The sequence below is a fragment of the Atractosteus spatula genome, chromosome 6, assembly GCF_055471065.1.
Source record: "Atractosteus spatula isolate fAtrSpa1 chromosome 6, fAtrSpa1.hap1, whole genome shotgun sequence".
NCBI lineage: Eukaryota > Metazoa > Chordata > Actinopteri > Semionotiformes > Lepisosteidae > Atractosteus > Atractosteus spatula.
The window spans coordinates 49,540,951-49,563,245 of NC_142711.1; positions in this window are offsets into that span (position 1 = coordinate 49,540,951).

Sequence of the window (22,295 nt, forward strand, 5' to 3'; positions counted from 1 at the left end):
TTGTTTTTTTACATTTATATTGGTTACTGGATATTTTTCCTTGTGAACTGGTTATTTTATGCCTCTTATAAATATACAGTACACAATTTGTCTACTCAGTCTATGAATGCATTCCAGGCTTACAGCGTAGTAAATTCCTTGCTGGTGTGAGCTTGGGCGATGTCATTAGCTAATGGTTACCAGGCTCCCTCATGCAACAGCATTTAATTGGCATCACCAGAGTAGGATAAATATTAGTCTACTAGGGCCTTGCTTTTATGAGTTTTAGGTGCCTGCAAACTTGCAGTAATACCAGTGATAGATGCTCTGCTTCTCTGTTCAGTGGTAACTCTTTAGTAGGGCACTGTTGAGCACAGAACATGTACACCTGAAAGAGCCAACCATTGTTTTACAATAGAGGCATCCCCACAAAGGCTTGCCTTCTCCATGCAAATATAAGGTACTGAAGGCATAGCCACAGAATTCAGCTTTTAATAACTGGATTCTATGTTGGTGCAAATACTGTGTAATTAAAGCTGGATGGTATGGTGGCTCATTGGTTAGCATTGCTGCCTTGCTGTGCTGGAGCCCTGGATTCAATTCCAGACCTGAAGTACTATCTATGTAGAGTTTATACTGAATGTTCTCCCTGTGTATGCGTGGGTTTCCTTTGGATGCTCTGGTTTCCTCCCATAGTCCAATAACAGACTGGTTAGTTAATTGGATTCTGGGAAAATTGGTCCTGGTGTGAGCGTGTGCATGTTTGGGTCCGTGTGTGCCCTGTGACGGACTCGCGTCCTGTCCTGGGCATATCCTGCCCTGTGGTAATTGCTTGCTGGGATTGCTCCAAAAGTAATCCTCCTGTCAAATAATTGATATAGCACACAAAATAACCGATGCATCATACAGTACTTGTGAAGAACTGAAATTCTCAATTCCAAATTTCAAAAAGAGGCTGAACTGCAATTCTCCACCTGCCTAACAAAAAACATAATGTTTTCAAATATCACTGCAATGTTGTGTTTAGGTTAGACTGGCTATGAAAAAATGAAAATGGAATTTCTTCTTCACTTCTGAATAAGGCTGAACACCTGCAATATTGTTCTTTCTACTTTTCAGTGTGGCACAACTTTTTTCCTCGTTAGATAACGAGAAGATAAACAACTTTACTGTACAAAAGGTATAATTGATGAATGAGTTACTAAATTTTGATGTGTTAAAATTGTAGCCCACCATTTTGAAGCTTATACAACGTAGAAATATGACCAAATCCTTAGCTAATTTTTTTTATCATGCATCTTTAGGAAAAATTCCTGGTACAACAGCTTTTAATACAACATTCAAATGATTGGAATTACCATGAAGAATATTCTGGCCGTTTTGGATATTTTTAATATGCTGTTTGTTTCCCAGTGCAAATGGGATGCATTTTAGTATGATTTGCCAGACAAAAACTGATCCACAGTACGTGTATACAAACTGTACTCGCTTCCATGAATCTATTTCAGTGCCTTCTGGTCATCTTTCCTGTTGCTGTTGTTTTTGTTTACACTCTAACAAAATGAAATGTTTACATTTTAATTCTTGAAAAATTACCACTCTGTCATCCATTATTGTCATGGCTACAGTATAACATCAGACTTAATCCTCTTTGCTAATTTACCTGTCACCAAATCTGCCTTTGGTCAACTAGGTTCTCAAAACAAGCCATTCAGAAAATTCACATTTTATAATATGTTTTAGGAAGCAATTCATCCGATAGATAACCAAGACAATGAGGACTGAAGGCAATAGTATACAAATTTTACAAATTAGTAGGTAAGTATGATGACATTCCTTTTCCATGTTTTAAAAAAGGATAACAATTTTCCTTATGGAAATTAACTGTATAGAAATAAGGGACAGACCCGATACTCACTTTCAGAAAATTAAGCCAAACTCACGGCATAAACTGTGCTAATTTAACTAGGATAACTTTTCTTTAATAGTAACTTAATGATAAACCAAGGGCAATTCTCTAAACAAATTAGCACCTTATGTGGAAAATTAGCAGTACAAGCCATAAAGTACTCTTCTCTTGAACATTCTTGACTGAACTTGTTACACACTGTTAAATTCTTGGGCATGAAAAACCTTTATCTAGAGTACTAAATACTCTAAATATTCATTACTCTGTGGAATGATTTACCTTTTAGAATTAACAAGACATTTGGGGTGGAGTAAATATTTTTAAAGTAATCATGTACAGTGTAAGTAATGTCTCTGTAGTTACTATACAAAGTAATACAATAACCTAGTAAAAGTACTTCAAGTAAGTAATGTCTTATAAAGAAAACTTTAAATTGTAATGGACAGTTGGCAGTGACATTACCAGGAATAACTGGGTGGGATGGTGAAATTTTTATTATACGTGGATTGCTCAGTGAAAGCATTACAGCATTACTCCCCAGAATGAGTTCTAGTGGAAGAGAATTTATTAGGGATCATCAACTGTATGCTTCTGTTAGGCAGAACACTAGCGACTTTTTCCTCTGCTCTGTATCAGGGAGAAAGAGACTTTAATTTTGTCTAGTATTTGGCAAACAAAGCTTATATACTTGATTATGGAGTTTCATTAATTCTCATCTCCAGTTCACAATATTATAAAATAACCTTTTCTTTCTTTAATCCAATTCAATCCACATCTAATAAAACAATGCCTTGTTATCTTTTGACAGGATTCATTGTATTCGTGCCTTGAAGGCTTGAATTGCGTGAGGTGAGCCATGAAAAATTGCAAACATGAAAATCATATGAAGAATAATGCGTTTCCTGAATACAAAGATTACCATTGCTTGGGGTTAGCTATTTTAAAAAATAATTTGTGAGGATTTTCATTTTCCTTTTTAAATGTTAAATTCTAAATTTAAGTATTAAATTATTTAGTTTATTTAGAAAGGATTAGTGTTTCTATTCACAGATGACTAAAATATTGAGAAATGTGACAGCAGAAAGGACTAGTAGTTTCAAAGGATTTAAGCTTGGGGGATAGAGAAAGCAGCAGACTGAAAACAAAATAGAAAAAAAGTATTTTTATTCTTATTAGAGACCATCTCAGCAATGCAAGATTCAATCAGAAAGCCATCTAGCATGACAGAAAGCAGACATCAACAGAAATGAAAATCTGCATTTGTGTTCTAGGTTGTATTTTGCAATGCCAAATGAGAAGCTTATTGAACTACTTCTGTAGTGGTATGCCCAAGTGCACACTTCCTCTGAGCTCGATGAATGATGTGTTCTGGTTAGAAAGAAAACTTGAGTAAAAGATGTTAAAAAGATGTTTTGGTGTGACACTGAGAAAAGCCATCTCACAAGCTTCTTCATTTACGTCTTTGAAATTTGATTTTCATTTAAGTCTTCTAGACTGTTTTAATTTCTTTCACTGTAATTTAAAGATGTTAATGGGTTTTTTTTTCTTGCAAGAGGCTTTACAGTAGAACTAACCAGGCATAAATGAATGATGACTTGAAGGTACATATCCCAGGACAATACCTGGATAAAGGCAACTGTATGAATGTAAGCTTGAACTAGAAAGTTCTTCACCACATATTGCAAAAAGCTAAAAAAAAACAAGTACAGCTCTGACTAAAGAATCAAGAAGCCAACCGTCTTGGTGCAACACCCCCTTACAGTTAAGCACAACCCTCCCCAAACTGGTTGACAGTTTTGATGTCTCCCTAATATATTGCATCTCTTGAGCTCTCCTGCACAAATCTCTTAAGTTATGCTATATGTATTGGAATGCTAACCACAGTTTAACACAACACAGAACATGCATGAATAGTAAACACAAACGCACGACAAATAGGAAATCTGTAAAATGATTCCATTCATCTTGCCCTATCAAACCAGTAATAGAACTAAACTAAACTGTTTTTTTTTTAAAAGCTGAAACAGTTCCGTTCAGTTGGTGTAATGGGCTGTTAGTGCAATTAATACAGTAAGTTTTTATTCATTTGGAAACTTCATCCAGTGTGTTTTGTTTCCCGTGACTAGTTAAATAATTATAAATTCTGGATAATTACACTAATTATTGTTAGCAACATGTTAGTAAATAATTGTTTAGAAAATGTTTGTATTAAATTCTTTAGATAAAAATAAATGCACATACTGTAGAATTATATGCTGTAAATATTATTCATATACCCTAAAAGTATAGAAGTAAAATAATTACTGTATGTAACTTGTGTAAATAAAAGATGTCATAGTACACAATAAATATCCTAAATTCATAGCACTTTTAAATGTGGATACTGCTCAACCAACACTACAACTAATGTTAATCTGATGCATTAAAGGATTACACCTACATTCCATTTGAGTAAAATGAAAGCAAATGAAACTTAATGCATTAAATGCTCCATCACTTTTGCTTTCTGTACTATATGGCACTTTTCCCACGGATTGTCATGTCTAAGACGTAAATGTGTACTTGATCGCACAGCCGGTTATGCAGTAGCTACAGGAAAATTGACTGCACAGTAATTTAACAAATAAGGTGCATATGAATTTTCTTATTCATATATTGTCTCCAGGAGGCAGCATGGTGATGTAGTGTTAAGTATTGCTGCCTTACATTGCTGGGGCCCTGGGTTCAATTCCAGACCTAGGGTGCTATCTGCATAGATTTTGCGTGTTCTCCCTGTGTTCTTGTGGGTTTCCTCTGGGTGCTCCAGCTTTATCTCCCATTCCAAAGACATACTGGTAGGTTAATTGGCTTCTGGGAAAAGTGGCCCTAGTGTGAATGTTTGTGAGTGTGTGCCATTCCATCTAGGGTGTATCCCACCTTATGCCCATTGCTAGCCAAGATAGTCCCTCTGCAACCCTGACTTGGATGAAAAGGTTACAAATGGATTGATATTGTCCATAATAGTCAAACATAAGTATCTAGTGACAGTTATTTGTTTTAATCACATAGTCCCTTCTTATAAAATACTGGAATACTTATATATATATATACTATAAATACTTTTATAAAAGCAAAGAAGTAATTGAACATACAGGCAATCTTGGTAAAAAAATATTATGGAACAAAAAGTGTAAATTGCAGTACTTGGCTGCACTTGTTAATTGTTCAATTATTCAACGATGAAAAAATGTTTCTTAAATATTCTAAATTGAGCACCAAAAACATACTGTATGAACATATGCTCACTTATCTCAACCGTAGTAACATTTACTCCAATTTAAAAAAAAAAAGCATCGTGTTATCGGCAAAAAGGAAAAATATCCTGGTTCTCTTTTTGAAAGCATAAGAAACATACAGATTCTGTGAATGAAAAGTAGAATCGGTGTACTTCAAAATATAGTCCTATCAGGATTATGTTTTAGCTTAATGATGGAAAAACATTGAGTGAAAATAATGGAACAATGGAAATGGTCTATGATTTCAAGTTTATTAATTAACTGAAAAAATTAAACGCTTTCCTAAGATCTTTTGATAAACATATGGAGAAGGAGAGCATGGTGGTGCAATGGGTAGCATGGCTGCCTTGCAGTGCTGGGGTCCCGAGTTCAATTCTGGACATGGGGTGCTAGTTGTGTGGAGTTTGTATATTCTCATGCGCGGATGGGTTTCCGGTTCACTGAAACATGCTGGTAGGTTAATTGGCTACTGGGTAAAATTCTCGGCATTTGAGTGTGTATGCCCTGTGATGGATTGGTGTCCCATCCAGGGTATATCCTGCCTTGCTGGGATAGGCTCCAGCCCAACCCTGAGCTGAAAGCAGTGGTTAGAAATGGACTAATGGAAATATTGAGAGACTTTTAAAACTGTTTCAATTCTGTCCGTTAGAGACCAGTGTTTTTCAACCAAGCTATAGGCATATCACAGTATAATTTTTTGACCACTCAGTCAAATCCTTCAATTTTCTGATATTTCTTGTTATTGCTGGACTTTTGTTGTTACTCTCCTAACAAGTAAATTCAATAATGTTGCGATGGAGTCAAGGTCAACACAGTACAGTGTTTGAAACATCCTGGTTTTCCTTACAATTTAAGTTTTTGTTTAGGGGTTCTTTCATGTTGGGGAAAATAAAGCCTTCACACAGAGGTCACCCTCCTGCAATGTGAATAGGAAACTGAAATACTGTATGCACTGCTAAAAACTCAATTTATATCTGATTTGTAAGATTCAATTAAATATTTCCTGTATTGTTTTCATTCCCCAGTCCCACTACAGAGCATTTACAATAAACAATGATCAGTGCAGAGAATGTAAAAAAGGTTTATAAGAATCATATGAGGAATGTTTTGTTTTTATATTTTTAATTTGAGTCGTATTGACTTTGTGGTCTAGCACAAGACATTTAAGAACTAATGTGGCATTTAGCTAAAGGGGTTCTTGGTAAAGTATTTAGCTTTCTAAAATAAGGAAGGATCATATAAGGTTATGGTGATACTGCATTTCTTTTATTGTGATTTTACAAATCGGCTGTAGCAGATGCCTAAAATTAATACATACTGTGCATCTATATAAAAGCACTCGCTATTTATAAATCAATTGGTTGATGTCTTGGAGCAGATATTAATTTGTTCAATTTTGCCAATACTGTACCATACTTAAATTAAAGGATTGGGAGGATTAGGAATGAAACCAGATGATTCTGTGGAGACAGATGTACCTACCAGTATGTAATTATTTAGAGAAGAATGTTCTGCAGCTCAGAAACATGTATAATATAAGCCTTGTTCAACTTTTAGATGTATTTTATTCAAACAAGTAATGATTTTGAGAATTCTAATGTCTTCTGAGCAAAAATGGTCAATTTTCATATACATGTAGCCACAGATTTTGGCACATTAGTGATGGTAATAAAACTCCTTATGTGAATGCCTGTGCAATAGGCTGTTCTGACAGAGTGAGACTAAATCTATTGAATTTTAACCTATGTGAACAGATTTCATGACAGATTTTCCAGCACTCTCAAGAGACGTGTTATAAAAAACATCTGTTAATTGAATTTGGTAAGGATACCTCAAAATGTAGAAACACCTGGTGGAATACTATTTATACCTGAAGCACTTTAAGCACAGCTCAGCCTACTCTAAGTAACCCCTTGTAATACTGCCATACTACCCATGATGTTTAGCATAGGAACATAAAGATTACAAATGAAAGGATGCCATTTAACCCATCTAGCTTTTTTGGTAATAGCGATTAAACAAGTTGAATATCGCCACAATTCTGTGAGTCAGGGCATCTACTTCAACGACATGGCTATAGAAAGTAGCTTGTTCCATACGTCCACAACCCTTTGAGTAAAAGATGCCCTTCTGTAATTTTTAGATACAATTTCACATGGCTCCCAATGCTGTTCTCTGGTTTTCATTCCATTGTTGATTCCAAAGAAGTTCTTAGATTTGACATCAGTGGGCTTGAAGTTCTTGAGAATATGAACTTTAGTCTCCATGTAGTATTTTCCATTCAAGACTAAAGTTCAAGTTCTTTAAGCCCGTCTATCTAGACACTTCATTAAGTGATATACTGCATCTGGTTGTTCTCCTTAGTTTTCATTCCTGAGAAGTAATGTATTTTTTTTTAAATGTGGTGACCAACATTTTACCCAATATTACAAAATGAGTGATTAATTATGCAGTCAGTTTTGAGAAGTAGCATCTTCACGCTGAGTTTTTATTGTCACATACCAGGTGTTTGCCCCATCTTGAATTTTATCTGAATCTTTTTGAATTTCTTCTGCTGCTTCTATAGTGCTTTCTAATCATCCTGCTTTGGCATCATCAAACTGCACTAGTTTATTAATTTACACTGGAACCATTGATTGGTTTAGACATTGATTGGGGATGTTTCTGCACTAAGTTGTGAGATTACTGTACATACAGTATGAAGTAATATAAGGGTTAAGCACAGCTCACAGCAAATAACATTTTATGAGGGGTTAGAATTAGGGGTTTAGATAACTGACTACTCAATCCAGCTTTTCTTTACATCTTCAACTTAATATTAATTTTTTATTATTACTAGGGGCTTAATGTATTATATCGTGTGTGCACTTGAAATGCATCCCTGAATTTCTTAATCTGAAACAAGAAAAGTTGCTTTCACACTCATTTGGTTTACATGCTACAAGGATTGAGTTCTAATCCTCCCCAAAATTGTTACTGTCTGCTTTTCTATCTGAAAATGACAGTAACAAGTGACCATAGAAACTTCATTGATATTTGAATTGCATCAATTACAGCTCATGGTGCGGGAATTCTCTTATGGCTTATATGAACTATCTGCTTTACGTGGTACTAATGGGTATTTACAGTTTTTTAGATTGCCTTTCTAAAAGATTTGCAACTGCTTATTGCAGATTGGAGCAAGCAATGTACTGTCCAAAAATATGGTCAAAGCAAAAGGTGTGTAGCTCAGCTTTCAAAATTATCACGAGATTAAAATGAAGCACTCACGGACACAGAATAGCTAATCAACAGTGTGAGTTTGATGCAGTGGGAGATGGCCACTTAGGAAATCCACTTTTGAAGCTCAAAACATCTTCCATTCTGTGGCCTTCAGCTTGAAGGACACTTAATTGAAAGAAGCTGCAGAATTAGAAATCCTTAGGCTAAATGAGTTTAGAACACTCCATGTCAATGGAATTCCATGAGTAGGGTAAGCTATACACGGTATTAGCCATGCATTTGAATATAATTAAGAGGCTTATACAAGAGCAGCCGGTTATGAGATATTCAGTCTGTGCCTAGAATCCAGCAGGGAAACAACATTAAACTGACTACTGCCACATGAGGGACATCTGTGTTTGTTGTTCAGGAGCATCTCTGACCAAATGGGATCACTGGGAATGAGAATGAGTGAGGACTTGAGAGATGGGTAACTAGACCCTAACTAGACTGGATAACAGTGAGATGTGGTGAGCTTGAAAAGTAGCTAAGCTAAAGAAGATAAACAGTAGCAGAGGATGTCCTGAGTTTTACTAGGTTTTGGAAGGCTTGATTGGGTTTTAGTTTGTTTGCCAGGTCCAACCAATTCATTTTGAGAAAATGTTAGTTTATATTAAATTAGATTAAAAACGGGTATGCCTAGTGAAGAAATAAGAGAAAGACCTGGGTAAAAAGAGTAAGTTGGAAATGTTAATACTATATCCAATGAAAAGCTAATAGTCAGATTAGTATAGTGATTATGCGAAAGACAGAGTTAAAGTGCAGCCTTTTACATTGGCTCATCTATGGTTTCTACAGTGGTCCTTCGTGGAAAAATTGTTGTACAGCTAAGAACTTTTAAATGATTCAGTAAGCAGAATGTAAATATAAATTGTATACATACAGTATGTTTTTAAATTAATTGTCTGAATTTTATTTGAGAAACTGGCAAAAAATGTCCTCACATTGTCAGAAGGTTCCAATGAAGCTCCTTTATAATGGTATTATTTTGTTCTCCAAAAAGGTTCAAATGACCTCCTTATTACATGCAATCAATTTATACACATCTAAAGATAAATGCTATAAGACAATAATAGTGATGTTGATCACAGTAGTCACAAAGCAACCCATTACACAAAATAAAATGAATAAGTGGCATTACTAGATTTTTGTAAATCAAGTTTGAGATGTATTTTCCTGATATCAGTTCATCGGAAAAATCTCTCCTTAAGCACTGACATAGACGTACTGTAGCCACAGCTGGTGATCTTGAGGTCTGTAGCCCTGTCAATTAACACTGAAACTGATTCTGAAAATGTTGGGCATAATCTTTGTTTTAATTGCTGTTGAAGTTAAATTGTATGGGAAAATCATTTCCCAGCTGAATGTCATTACGTGTTATAATCTGTATTTTTAATGGGAGAGGACTGGTGCAGATGGGCATAACATTTCAATACAATGAAATGTGAAAAGTCCCGTTGTAGACTAGAATTTTTTAAATATAACATTCCTTCTCTGGGACCATTTAAAATAACAGGCTTCACTGACTAAATTTTTGTTGAGTAAATGGAGTCTATAATGAAAGTTTGGGAGGGATGACAACAGCTAAATTCAATCGGCCTCAGCTGTCAGTAATTTATAATCCTGATGTCATTTCCTCACATAAAAGCTATAAATACTACAGTGTATGTAATCCCCCCGTCTGCCTCACATTCGTCTTTTTCATTCCTCCTCCTCCCCATCTCCACTTCTGCAGCTGCCCCTTGGTCACTCCTCACTCCCTCTGGGGGTCCCAGCCTTGTTTTATGGCCAAGAGGTTGGCCCTCAGCCAGGTGGGTTAAGCCAAATTAACCATGCCTAAAACACTCTATAAACCTTTCAATATGCTTAATACTTGGGTGGTGTTATTCCTGGTGAAATTAATTTGTCTTCAAACAAGTTCAGTTTTACAACTTTCACAGATTTAAACAATTAAAGCGATTGAACACAATCCATCAACTCCTACATTTGTGCTTATTAAAATAAATACTAATGTTCTACAATAAATCACAAACCTCTCATTAAGTAACAAACAAATCCTGTTTTTTTTAAAGTGCTGTAAACATAACTGCCAAGCTTTTAAAATTTGTCCTATCCCAAAGACAAACGACATTTGTAAAAGCATTGCATTTTGTACTGGACAACAGTCTATGGAAATGATACTAGAGAGTATACTGACATCCTTATCTTCTAAATTCCATGCTGATAAGAAAGGAAACGCAACGTTTCGGCTGTGAAGCCTTCATCAGGTGTGAGAAAGACGGGGCAGACGGTGAAGATTAAATGGCACAGGAGAACAAAAACTGGCGGAAGGGAGAGGCCACTCAGGAAGTGCAAAGTGGAGAGGGGTGAAGAAAGGTGTGAAGTCAAAACCTGCATGAGAATAGAGAAGATTACAATAAAATGTCTGTCATTGAGAGAAGGGGGAAGGTGTGAACCTTGTTTCAGGATGAGTTCTGTTTCTGTACTGTATATACAGTAGCAGAGTATATAATAATCTGACTAAATTAACATTCCCATAAGAGGCTTATTGTATCTTCTACTTTTTCTTGCTGTACTTACAGTATAATGCTCACTACAGAGTAGTTGAATTAAGATTCCTTAGCTGCATTTTTGAAAAATGTCTGTTTTGTGCATAAAGAAATAAAATGACAAAACATCAGTCTCCTTTCAGCTTTCTACCTTTTCACAATTTTAAAAAATAACTTGAGATACTTTTCAAAACCTGAAGTTAATGGACAAATCAACATACCTAACAAACAATCAAGGAAATTTAGACAAGATTAAGCAAAATGCTGACAAGGTTTGGCAAAGGTAGGGTAAGTAATGGATTACTACTGTAAATTGCAGCAGTTTTTGAAATTATTTGTTAAAGTACAAATTATTGTCAATTATTTTAACATACAGAATGAGTTAAAACAATGGCTGCAGCACATTATCTTCTGTTTCAAAAACCCTGCACAGCAAATGAATACAGTGGAAGTAATACCTGTGCATTTTCAAGTTACCTTTGAAACAGAAATGATTCAATATTTAATATTCATTAAAGTCAAATTATTATATAGCTGCTTTTTGTTCTCAAATGTGAAATTTCTGTTATATGGATAGGGCTTTTAAACCTTGACAGCACATTAATGAAAAATGTGATGAAGAAAAAAAGTACAAAATCACTGTACAGTATACTAGCAATGTTTTTTTATTACTGCATAATGGGTACAGGAATAATTTTTTCAGATTTACTTAGTTTGATCCTTAAACAATACTTCTCAAATCTTCAGTTCTCTATACTGTAGATGGTGACTGGCCGTTCCACCATCTGTATTGTTACTTGGTGTGAAGACTGCTGTCCAAAACTTCACTCATTTTTTTTCCACCCCTCATAATCCCTGAAACAAAACGGTACCTAAATGTCTAAAAATGCAAAAGCAATTATTGGTATTCTTTAGCTCCAAAGTGATTATCAGGATAGGTTACGCAGAAACCTCTTAACCAGACAGCAGCTGTTAGGACACCGATGACATTGATATGGTAGGTGGAAGGATGCAATGTCCTGAATGCTGACAAACAGAGGTTGTTTAAATTGATCTTGATCTCTTTAACCACTAATGATCCTGAACAATTCAGTAATGTAGAATTTGTAAAGAAACCAATCTAATATCTCTAAAATATAAAGTGGACCAATAAAAACCTGAACAGGTATCATAATGGTGTGGAAACATGGACTTTCACTTGCATAAACATGCTGTTGTGCATTAAACTATACTTGAGTGGGTCATATGACAATAGCTTCCCGTCAGTTAGATGAAGCCTTATTTTATTTATTAAAAAAATAAATTGTGCTTAAAAATGATAAATTACAGTTAATTTGCATGACAGCCTTAAAGCATAATTGTATGCTGCCACTTTGAAATGAAAGTATCTCAAATATGACAAAGGACACAAATATGACACTGACTCACTGGAGACTTAAGACAACAAAAGCAAGGAAAATCCATTCCTTTTAACTATAGCAAAATGAAACTAACAAAAAAAAACAACCCATAGTATTCAGTTTTCATTGTTACACGTTACTGTTTCAACAGGGAGGTGTAGTAGTCTGCCTGCCTTCCAAAGTTCTTGGGTCCTGGGACTGATTCCAGCCTGGGGTGACTTCTGTGTAAAGTCTGAATGTTCCTCACATGGGATTTTGTCAGATGCTTTGGTTTACTACCACAGTCCAAAGATATTCTGACTAGTCGGCATCTCTGAATTGTCCAATCCGTGTGTGTGTGTCCTTCAATGAAATGGCATCCCACACTGTAGCTCCTGAGGGATGTGTGACAATGCCACACTGCCACCTTTTATTAAACTAGGAAGAAATAGAAAATGGGTGATTTTATAAATGTATACATTTTCATTTAAAATGCATATGCATCTTCTTTTTCCTTAAAAATTAATCATTAACTCCAGAACTGACTATCTGTTGATTATCTCATACACAGAATGTTCTATTCTGTATCTACTGTATACTGTACCTGTACATAGAAGTCTATAACAATATTATCTAATAAAAGAAATATTGTGAACACAACTGTATTTGTAGATTTAACCATTTGACTGTCTGTGCTTATTTGTTTATAGCCATGTATTGTTACTTGCCTTAGATTGTAAGATAAGAGGGCCTGTGTACAATATTGGGAATTGAGAAACAAAATTCTTTCACTTTCCAGTTTGCCTGAGCATCCTGACCTCAGTAACTAGGCCCCAATCTGCTTTTGTCATTACTTTTTTGAATGTGCATGTAAAGTTTTTTCTTCATGTTTTTCGTTGGAGAAGATGAAGCAAATGTGAACATTCTCCAGTTATCTGATGAATTTGAATTTTAAAACCAACATCCAGGTGTTCCAATGCATCTTCTCATTATTTGGACTGAGATAATAAAATAGGAAGAGTAACAGTTACAGTAATGCATTAATTCAGAGTGCATCTGCAGAAAACTGTGGCACTGTAGCAAAATGACGACAATACAAATCAGTAGCAGTGACATTTGAGAACTGAAACTGTTGCTGGCTTTGTCAGAGAGATGATAACATTCCCAGGGGTTAAACAGAGTAAGCTGTATGCTTCGTTTTCTTATATAAAACCTAAACCCTGGGGATAATGGCATTTGTACAAATAAATCCCATTTGTGCTTTTATCACCATTCTACACCTGGCTGTGGAAAATGTCTTGGAAATAAATAAAGCCATCAGGAAAACAAAAGTTATCAAAGCCGTTCACTAGGCCAGCTGTACAATAACCTAGACAAACCTGAGGTACTCATCAGATCACATGGAGCTCCTAAATCAGTGGGAAAAAAAATCATAAGAACCATTGTATAGGATTGTATATATAAAGAGTTTTTTCCCTATTTTATAGGTTTTAATATGTTGGGTCACTTTAGGTTTTCTAGCATTAACTGTTCTGAATTTTTTCTTGCTCTTCTGTAGATCCTACTATATATCACAGTGTAACTATTTCAAAGACCTCCCATTTCTCAGTGAATGGATCAGGGACACTTTTGAAAAAGAATAAAACTCAGTTTTCACAAAGTATATAAACTTTGTGGTCAGAAGGAGCACATAAAAACGTTTCCAAAATAACCACGTGTAAGACTTTGATGCTTAAAATGTTTAGGAAGAAAGTGGAATGCTGGTGTGTATTTTATCTTTAACATACCAATACCAGCTACTGTATATAAAGTTTACATAATGTTTATGGTCCTAAATTAATATCGTTTATGACCATCAGATGTGTTATGCTCCTCTTTTTATGCTCAGCTACTAAATTTTCCCTTTAGTTGTAAAGTTCCATATAAATATTCAATGCTAAGAGGATTAAAATGTACACAGTAAAGAGATTAAATCTTTTTACTACTGACCAATGCACCATGAGTGACCCTGTCGGTCATTTTGGCCAGCCAATCACGTGCCACACTACGCCATGGTGGCTTGTGGGTAGTTGCATGTGGTATGCGTTTCTACCGTGAAGTTTGAATGGCTACATCTGTATAAAAGGAGGGTTGCAGGACTACACGAAACGGACCGTAAGGTTTTGTGTAGCAAATGGAGCCAATTTGGTCTTTTCAAGAATGTAATGGGATGGATGAAATGTCAAGATTCATGAAGTTACTGCTGTAATGACTAAAGTTTACCAGTATAAGCAAGTCCCAAACTCATCCAATTTTCAAAAATGGATATAAAAACAACTATAACTGAACATACTTCAAGATGTAAGAAACAATTCATACTGCCTTGCGTGAGGATGTTCGTTAATATTTATATATCTTAATTTTGTTTAAGATTCACATCAATGACAAATATTTCTTCAATGTAAAAATTCAATTACCCTTTCTCATAACAACAGGTGGTGTAAAATTACAATACCATATACAAGCATGTCTTCTGCAAACATTTTGGTTGCATGGAAATCACATTCATGAGAATACAGGAACTAAATTATCAGGAGCAGAGAGCTTCTGTCACATTTCAGTATTTTCTAAAGATTGAAAAGCTAGATTTAGTCTGAAAAGTAGTTTCTAAGATATGAGTCTGTAACTATTCACTTTTCAAAGGGATTCTATGAAAACTGGCAATAATTTTCTTGATCCATACACAATTTTGTTACGAGACTCATTAGTTCTCCAGCTTTAAAATGCTTTATTTTAGTTTTTCGCGTCATTGATAAAAACATTTTTTGTCGGCATTTACATTTGTTGGTTTTAATCTTTTTTTGATAATTCAGGGAAGGAGTGGCAACTCTTTTTCAGACATTTTCTAAATGATTTATTCTCTATCTTTTCCCATCTGTTCCTTGTTTATGGTTTCCTTGAAATGTGAATACCTCAGCTTTAGGTACAGTACTTACATATTTTTAAACATTTGCAATAATGAGTACTTTTTAGATGTAAGGGAAATAGATGAGATACTATATAAATGTTTCACTCAAAAAAATGCCTCTGGCTAAGCAAAGGCAAAGTTTTAAAATCAAATAGTATGAGTCTAGAAGAGACAGAACTGTTATGGTTACCTGAAACATTTTAAAAACTCATGTGGTGATTTTACCTATTGTTTTTAAGAAAATTAGCTAAATCACTGACCAATGAAACTTGTCCAATGACCACTCAAGGGACTCTGCAAAAGCGGGGCAAAAATAGACCATTTAGGCCTTACTTCTATTGCAAGAAAGTTTAAGGACTTTTAAGGCACATCTTGTTTAACTCTTATAGTTCTTTGAACAAAAAAACAGCAGTAGTGGTTACTAACAGGACATATGGTACAGTATAATATATTCAGGTTTTCAGAAAGATTTAGATGATATTCCTCATAATAGATGGTTTTTGTATTACAGCTGGTGGAAATGTATCTCTTTGAACTGGTTAATGCATAGAAAGCAAACTGAAATAATATGACAGTATTGTCACAATTCTGTCATTACCATTAATTTGAATGTGGAAGGGTTGTAATTATTTCAGTACATGTTTATGGTTTATGAAAACAATTTAAAGTTAACTGTAATCATGGCCTGTTTGGACTGCATTTGATAGTTTAGCTCTTAGCTTAAATCATGGTGTCCAACATTGCTGATAAATTACATACAAGAAATTACAAAAAGCATATTTTTATGCTCTATATACAGTATGCACATTATATTTGTATTTATTAGCACTCAACTAGCTATCTTTCAATATGTGCCTTAAAGGATACCATTAAAACTGTCACCAAAAGGCCTGACTGGTATCTCATATGTTACATGTTAGTCACAAATAAATCCCTTATTAATGGCTAAAATAAAGCATTATGAAATTCACCACCCAGACCTAATGTACTGTACATGGTCCGTCTTTTTCACAGGATAGATTAAATGTTGATAAATGGAAATTGTCTCGGCAGGAAGGTCATTGCAAATCTCATCCTGAGATCTTCTGAAATTTAAGAAGACTTTTGAAATAGCTTAGCAGGTCAAAGCCAGCCCTCTGCTGAAAGTCAAAGTCTATCATAAGCATCCCCATGATCACATCTCTCTTGACGCATTTGTTTTTTTCCTTGGATGATTAATAATTCCACAAAAGCTTCAGCAAATACTGTATTGACGTTGACATTGACATCAATCAAAGACCAGTGTAGGCACAGTAACGGAGTTAATTAAAACAATGATTCGGACAGGGAATTCAATTTTTAAATAGAAGGAAAAATGTTTTATGTCAGGATGCAGATGGAACTGAAGAAAACATGTTGTCTTTATATTATATAATGACTGAAGCATCACAATATTCTTTTTTTTAGTCAATAGTGCTAGTAATCAATAGGTTTTGCAGTCCCTAGTTATTTGGCAACATTCTTTTATGATACACAGTATATATAATGTGTAGGTAGGGGTATATAATACTGTAAATGGCACTGTATATACAGCATTTATACCTGCAAGAAAATACATTTACTTTAACCAGATATTATGTACAAGGAGAATTCAGTTGTATTCTAGTCACAAAGCCTAGAAGTGCTTTTAAGTCAAATACTCACTCACTTCTGAGAAAAGACTCAAATTTAATCAGAATGTTTCTAAAAATATTTTCCAATTCCTTTTTACAGTTTTGCAGCAGAAAGTTAATTTTCCTTCACTCACTTCATTTATAAATCACATAGGTGTTTTTTCTATTTAAATTCTAGCATCATATCTCAATATTGGTCTCTTATCATGCATCCTATCGGAAAAATGCTTTTCCCAGAAATTAATTCAATTACCATTTCTGTTGAGCAGTGGTCTCACTGACCTCTGTTTTGCCATATCACCATGGAGATGGTCTTTCTCAAAGCTTACTCCACATTTGTTGGAAGAAGGCAAATGTGATATTTAAGACTTTTCTCTGCAATATCAGAGGTACTGTATATGAGACTTCACAAAATAGTGAGTCCTAAAGATTTAGCATTTCTTTGCAGAACTTTTCTGATATACTGAGAGGTATTATAACCATAAAAATGCTGTCTTCCTTTGTATTATGTGGCACAGTATATCATGGAGAAAGCCATTTGAATCACAGGGAGATATGGCAAAGCATTATAAACCACAGAATATCAGCAAATAAAATGAATTGTATACATATGGTGAACCAACAATTTGCTATCATAAAACTTTAATAAGGTTGTCCAGACAGTAATTACTGTGACATCCAGAGTATTGCTAAAGTGTGCAAAATTGTTTATCCAAGGGAATATAAGCCTCTGTTTACAAAATTACATTTAAACAACATTATGTAGGCTGTAGTTCAGAACGAGATTTTAAGAAGCTTGTAAGAAAAGGTTTTTTTCTATGCTGACATAATAGTTTACTTTCTGTAATAAATATAATTTGGTTTTATTAGAAAAGAACTTACCAAAATATACTGAGATGCACTAAAAGTGTAACAAATATAAATGTGCTGGAACTAGTAGCATTTGTAGGGTTTAAAGTGTATTTTATATAAAGTAATTTTATAATTGAGGTAAAAAGTCTTAAGTATATTGTAGCATTTAAGAATGTTGCCTTTCTAAAAATACAAACGTACAGTACCACTCTATCCCTTAGTGGGTGTTTCTACTTGGGGGAAAATCAAATTATTCACCTATTTAAGGTGTCCCAGAGAATGAGGAATTTTTTTTTCCCCGCCAAAGTGAACTTTAGCTTTAAACTCAATTTCACCAACAGAATTGATAGCTCCATGGCTGTGCTTCTATAGTGATTGTTGTGATGTTCTGCAAGCTGAAAGGAAATTTCAGGCATTGTCAGTATTACTGTTGTACCACTGTTTTGTTTAGAAAATGGTCATGTTCTTGTATTCATTTGTATGCTGTACATTTGATTAAATAAATATTACCAACAGTGTGACATTCCAAAAACCAAGCTCTTTTTGCATCCTGTGCATGAATAAAGTTAAAGTATAAAGTTAACTACAGGTACCACTATCTGGTCAAGAAACACAACAGGTAAATACAGTAGTTTCAGAATGTTTTAATTCTCCTGATACTATATCACTAAAAGTTAGTTTTAGGAAAAAAATGCAATTAAATAAAAACGTTGTAAGGAGAAAAAATGTAGAGGGCAGATATAATTCTAGCAGACTAAGTGTAATGGAGATAAAAGGTGTCAGGAAACTACAAGATCCAGAATTCTTAGTTGTCAGAAAAGGAAATAATTCCCAGATGAACTTTTACCTTACTTTAACAGTGAAAACAAACCCCGAAATGTTTTTGAGAGAAGTATCTAGATTTTTTGGAAACCTGACCTATTACTGTGCAGGGAAACTTGCCTTGTATTTTGACCCTGATTGGAAAAAGGAGAAAAGAAAAATCGAAGAATTGAAAGGAACCATCTGGTAAAGCATTTGTTTTCTGTATTGTCTTGTAGATTTTACATGCTGGTAAACAATTTAGCTTCCCAGCTGCTTGTAGTAAACCAATAAAAAAAAAGTTAATGCCAGCTAGGTTTTCCATTTGTTTGGGTGGTTTTGGCTTGTATTTTGTTTCAGGCACACAATAGATGAGGTCCTGCAGATTCCAGTTCTTTACTAATTTCTGTTTGGGTCTTGGAGTTTTAGTGTTGTGAACATCCCATTTAAGCAAAAGAAACACTCTTCTGCTCAGTGTTTCACAATATGCTCAAAATAATTGCATATTCTTACAATTTAATGTTTCACTTTCACCCTGTAAACATCTTAAAATGAAATGCTGCATATTTAATCCTATAATACTTTACAAAGTAATAGTTTCACAAGTCTCTCAAAGTTTATAGTCACTTCTTGATGCCATCTTGACTACTGCTGGGTATGAAAGGAAGCGGGACATTCAGTGGTTTTCCAACACAGGGAAACTTTTGACTGTGGTGACCATCACAAAGAAGTACAAAGCTAATGGGATAGTTGCAACCCCATCAGAAAGATTATGCAAGAAAGATTTAGCAAAATATACTGCCAGAAGTCTAGTCTGGGACAATTCATGCTCAACAGCATCAACTGGGAATCTTCAACATACTGTTATAATCTGACGAGTAATTGAAGCTGAGATCACAGATATGGGGCATGTAACAGGGTTCCATTGCAAAAACAAAAAGAAAATACATTACTTTGCTGCACAACATCCCAAGTCAAATGGTTCCAAATGATGTAGCTGGATTGAACAGTCACACTAGCAGCGTGATTAGCATAAAACGGTCAACTTTGTTGAAAATGTACTGTGACCAAATATTTACTTCACATGAAAACTGGAGACAAAACAAAACATTCAAGTTTGACATCCTTGAATTGCATGTGTAAAATGTAGACTCATTTACTTAATAACATGCATTAATTAGGACAGACTTTTAAAAAAAATACTGCATGATTTCCAGATGTCAAGATTTTGCAATGATAAGTGACTACAGTCAAGTACTAAGTATTCTTTCAAGTTGGAATATCCCAACAAGGTGCAGCAGGCTATGGTAGAATTCAGAGAATAACCATTAGCGCACTTCAGAAACATCACAATGCCAATTATAATGTTAAAGATGGAAAACATGATGTCCATGTGGAATGATGCCAGCTCAAAGCAAATGGATCAGGGTCATGGAACTCTGTAATTGATTTTAGACAGCAGCTGCACCAGACAGAACACTGCCTAGCAACTAAAGAATCCATCATCATCAACAATGTGAACATGGCTTTGCAGATTTAATTTGCATATCCCGGTGAGATTATGGGTAGTGAGATGTAGAACTTGAAGATTTGTATGTCTGATAGTATACACTTTATTGGTAAGGCTTGTTTCAGCATAAATTCAATATTTCTAATATCTCAAATTGAATTATTTTTTGGATTTTTGTGTACTGCTCCTTCTTTGGGGCAGTATAGCTTTCTCTGTTTAATGGTCAGTAATTGAGCTCTGTTTTATTAAAACGTGCAATGGAATACAGGAAATTGCACTAAGATCCAGAAAATTTTAACAACTGATGTTATATTCATGAACTCTGCAAGATAGTTAAGTTTCTTTGAGCTAGAACTTATCGGGATGCCACAAGTTTTTTTATTTTACTTCTGGCTATCTTTTAGCTATTTGTTAATTAGTACTGAAGGTAAAAGCTATATTTGTAACAGTTTTCAGCCGGTTTGGAAATAATTTTGATGTAGCTTTTTTTAACAATTTTCCTATACTTTTTGTAATTTCTTTGCATAACTAGCATGATATTTACATACTGCATAATTAGTGTTGCCTCCTTTAGCATGTTTAGCTATTATCAAAACTAAGGTTTTATCAAAAATTTTGATAAGACAGGATTCTTAATGTCTTAAAGAAATCTGTTTTTTTGCAATAGTTAAAATACTGATTTTTTTGAAAATCAAGAACATTGAATTACAGTATACTTAATATTACAGTGAAGTGATCCTTTAATATAAAGTTTTAACAATCTGTGCTGGCTTGCACTGTAAGGTAGTATGCACAAAGAATGTTATACTGAAACAACTTAACTGTTGAAAGGCTACTTGTATTAGCAGAACCAAGCTAACTTTAAAGGGCAAACGGCTTAAATTGCTTATTGAAAGTGGTATTCTAGGTTTTCTCTCTTATACCTAGACTGGTACTTCTGATGTCTTTTAACTCTGCACACAATATAACTTCATTGCATTATTTAATGCATGATTAGTTTAGACAGAATTCAACACCTGAAAAATGATACTTAATGTGTGTCTATCATACTGTGTGTTACATGCAGTTAGTAAAAACGTACTGTAAATGGCAAATATATCATGGGAAATAATGAGCTTCAGACTAGTTTTGAAATACTTTATTTTGGTTGATTTTATATTGAGACAATTTCCATCCTTTAGATAATATGCAGAAAGAAGAAAAAAGGCAATCAGTGTGTTATCCCCACAGTGTGTTAGGCTATGCAGTTAGAAGCACATAATTTAAATTAAGAGGTGTTCAAATTATACATTGTACTTGTAAGACCTCATTTAGAATAGTGTACAATTCTGGCCATCATGATAAAAATTACTCTAAAATCACCCCAGAGACCAGCAACAAGATGCATTCCTAGGATTAAAGGAATATCCTAGACTGACAGACTAAAAGAACTAACCCTTTTAAGTATTGAACAAAGAAGAAGATCAAGGGGTTTGATTCAAGGATTCAAAATCCTAATGGGCATTGACAAAGTTAACTTAATGGATTTCTTCAGAATTAGCAGTGAAACATGGACCAGTGGACTTAAGATGAAACTAATACAGTAGGTGCGTTTTAAATCTTTTTTGCACAAATGGTTGAGGAATTGATTAAACTAATTCTGGATTGATTAAAATTATGGATTACACTGCTCAGTTACCGTCACTTCTTTCAAGAAATGGCTGAATGAGATCCGTGGATCCAATAGCTTCTTAAAATCAAATAAGCTACAATACATTGGCTACATGGTCTTCTCTTGCAAACATGTCCATATGCAATATGGAATGAGTTGTAATAGATTTTCTTAGTTTCTCAGACAAAAATCAATTGGCAGAATTTTGCAGGAACCAGCACTCTTGTACTTAATTTTGCTTTTCTAAAATGTATTAATATAACAATGTACATGTAAAGTGATTCACCACTGCTGTGTTGTAGGTTGCTTTATAGATTTGAAATTTCCTGACAGAAGTCTCAAAAAGGTAAAGTCTCACTATAACATACCCACAGCATTTTTGAACTCATGTCATTTAGTTTAATATAATCAAAAAATAACTAATTTTTGCGGGTAATTATTTAATCTTAGTTATGATTGATTGATTTTAAATGTACTTAGACTTTTCCCCTGCTGTCTACACTCTCATTAATGCATTTTTTCATTTCTTC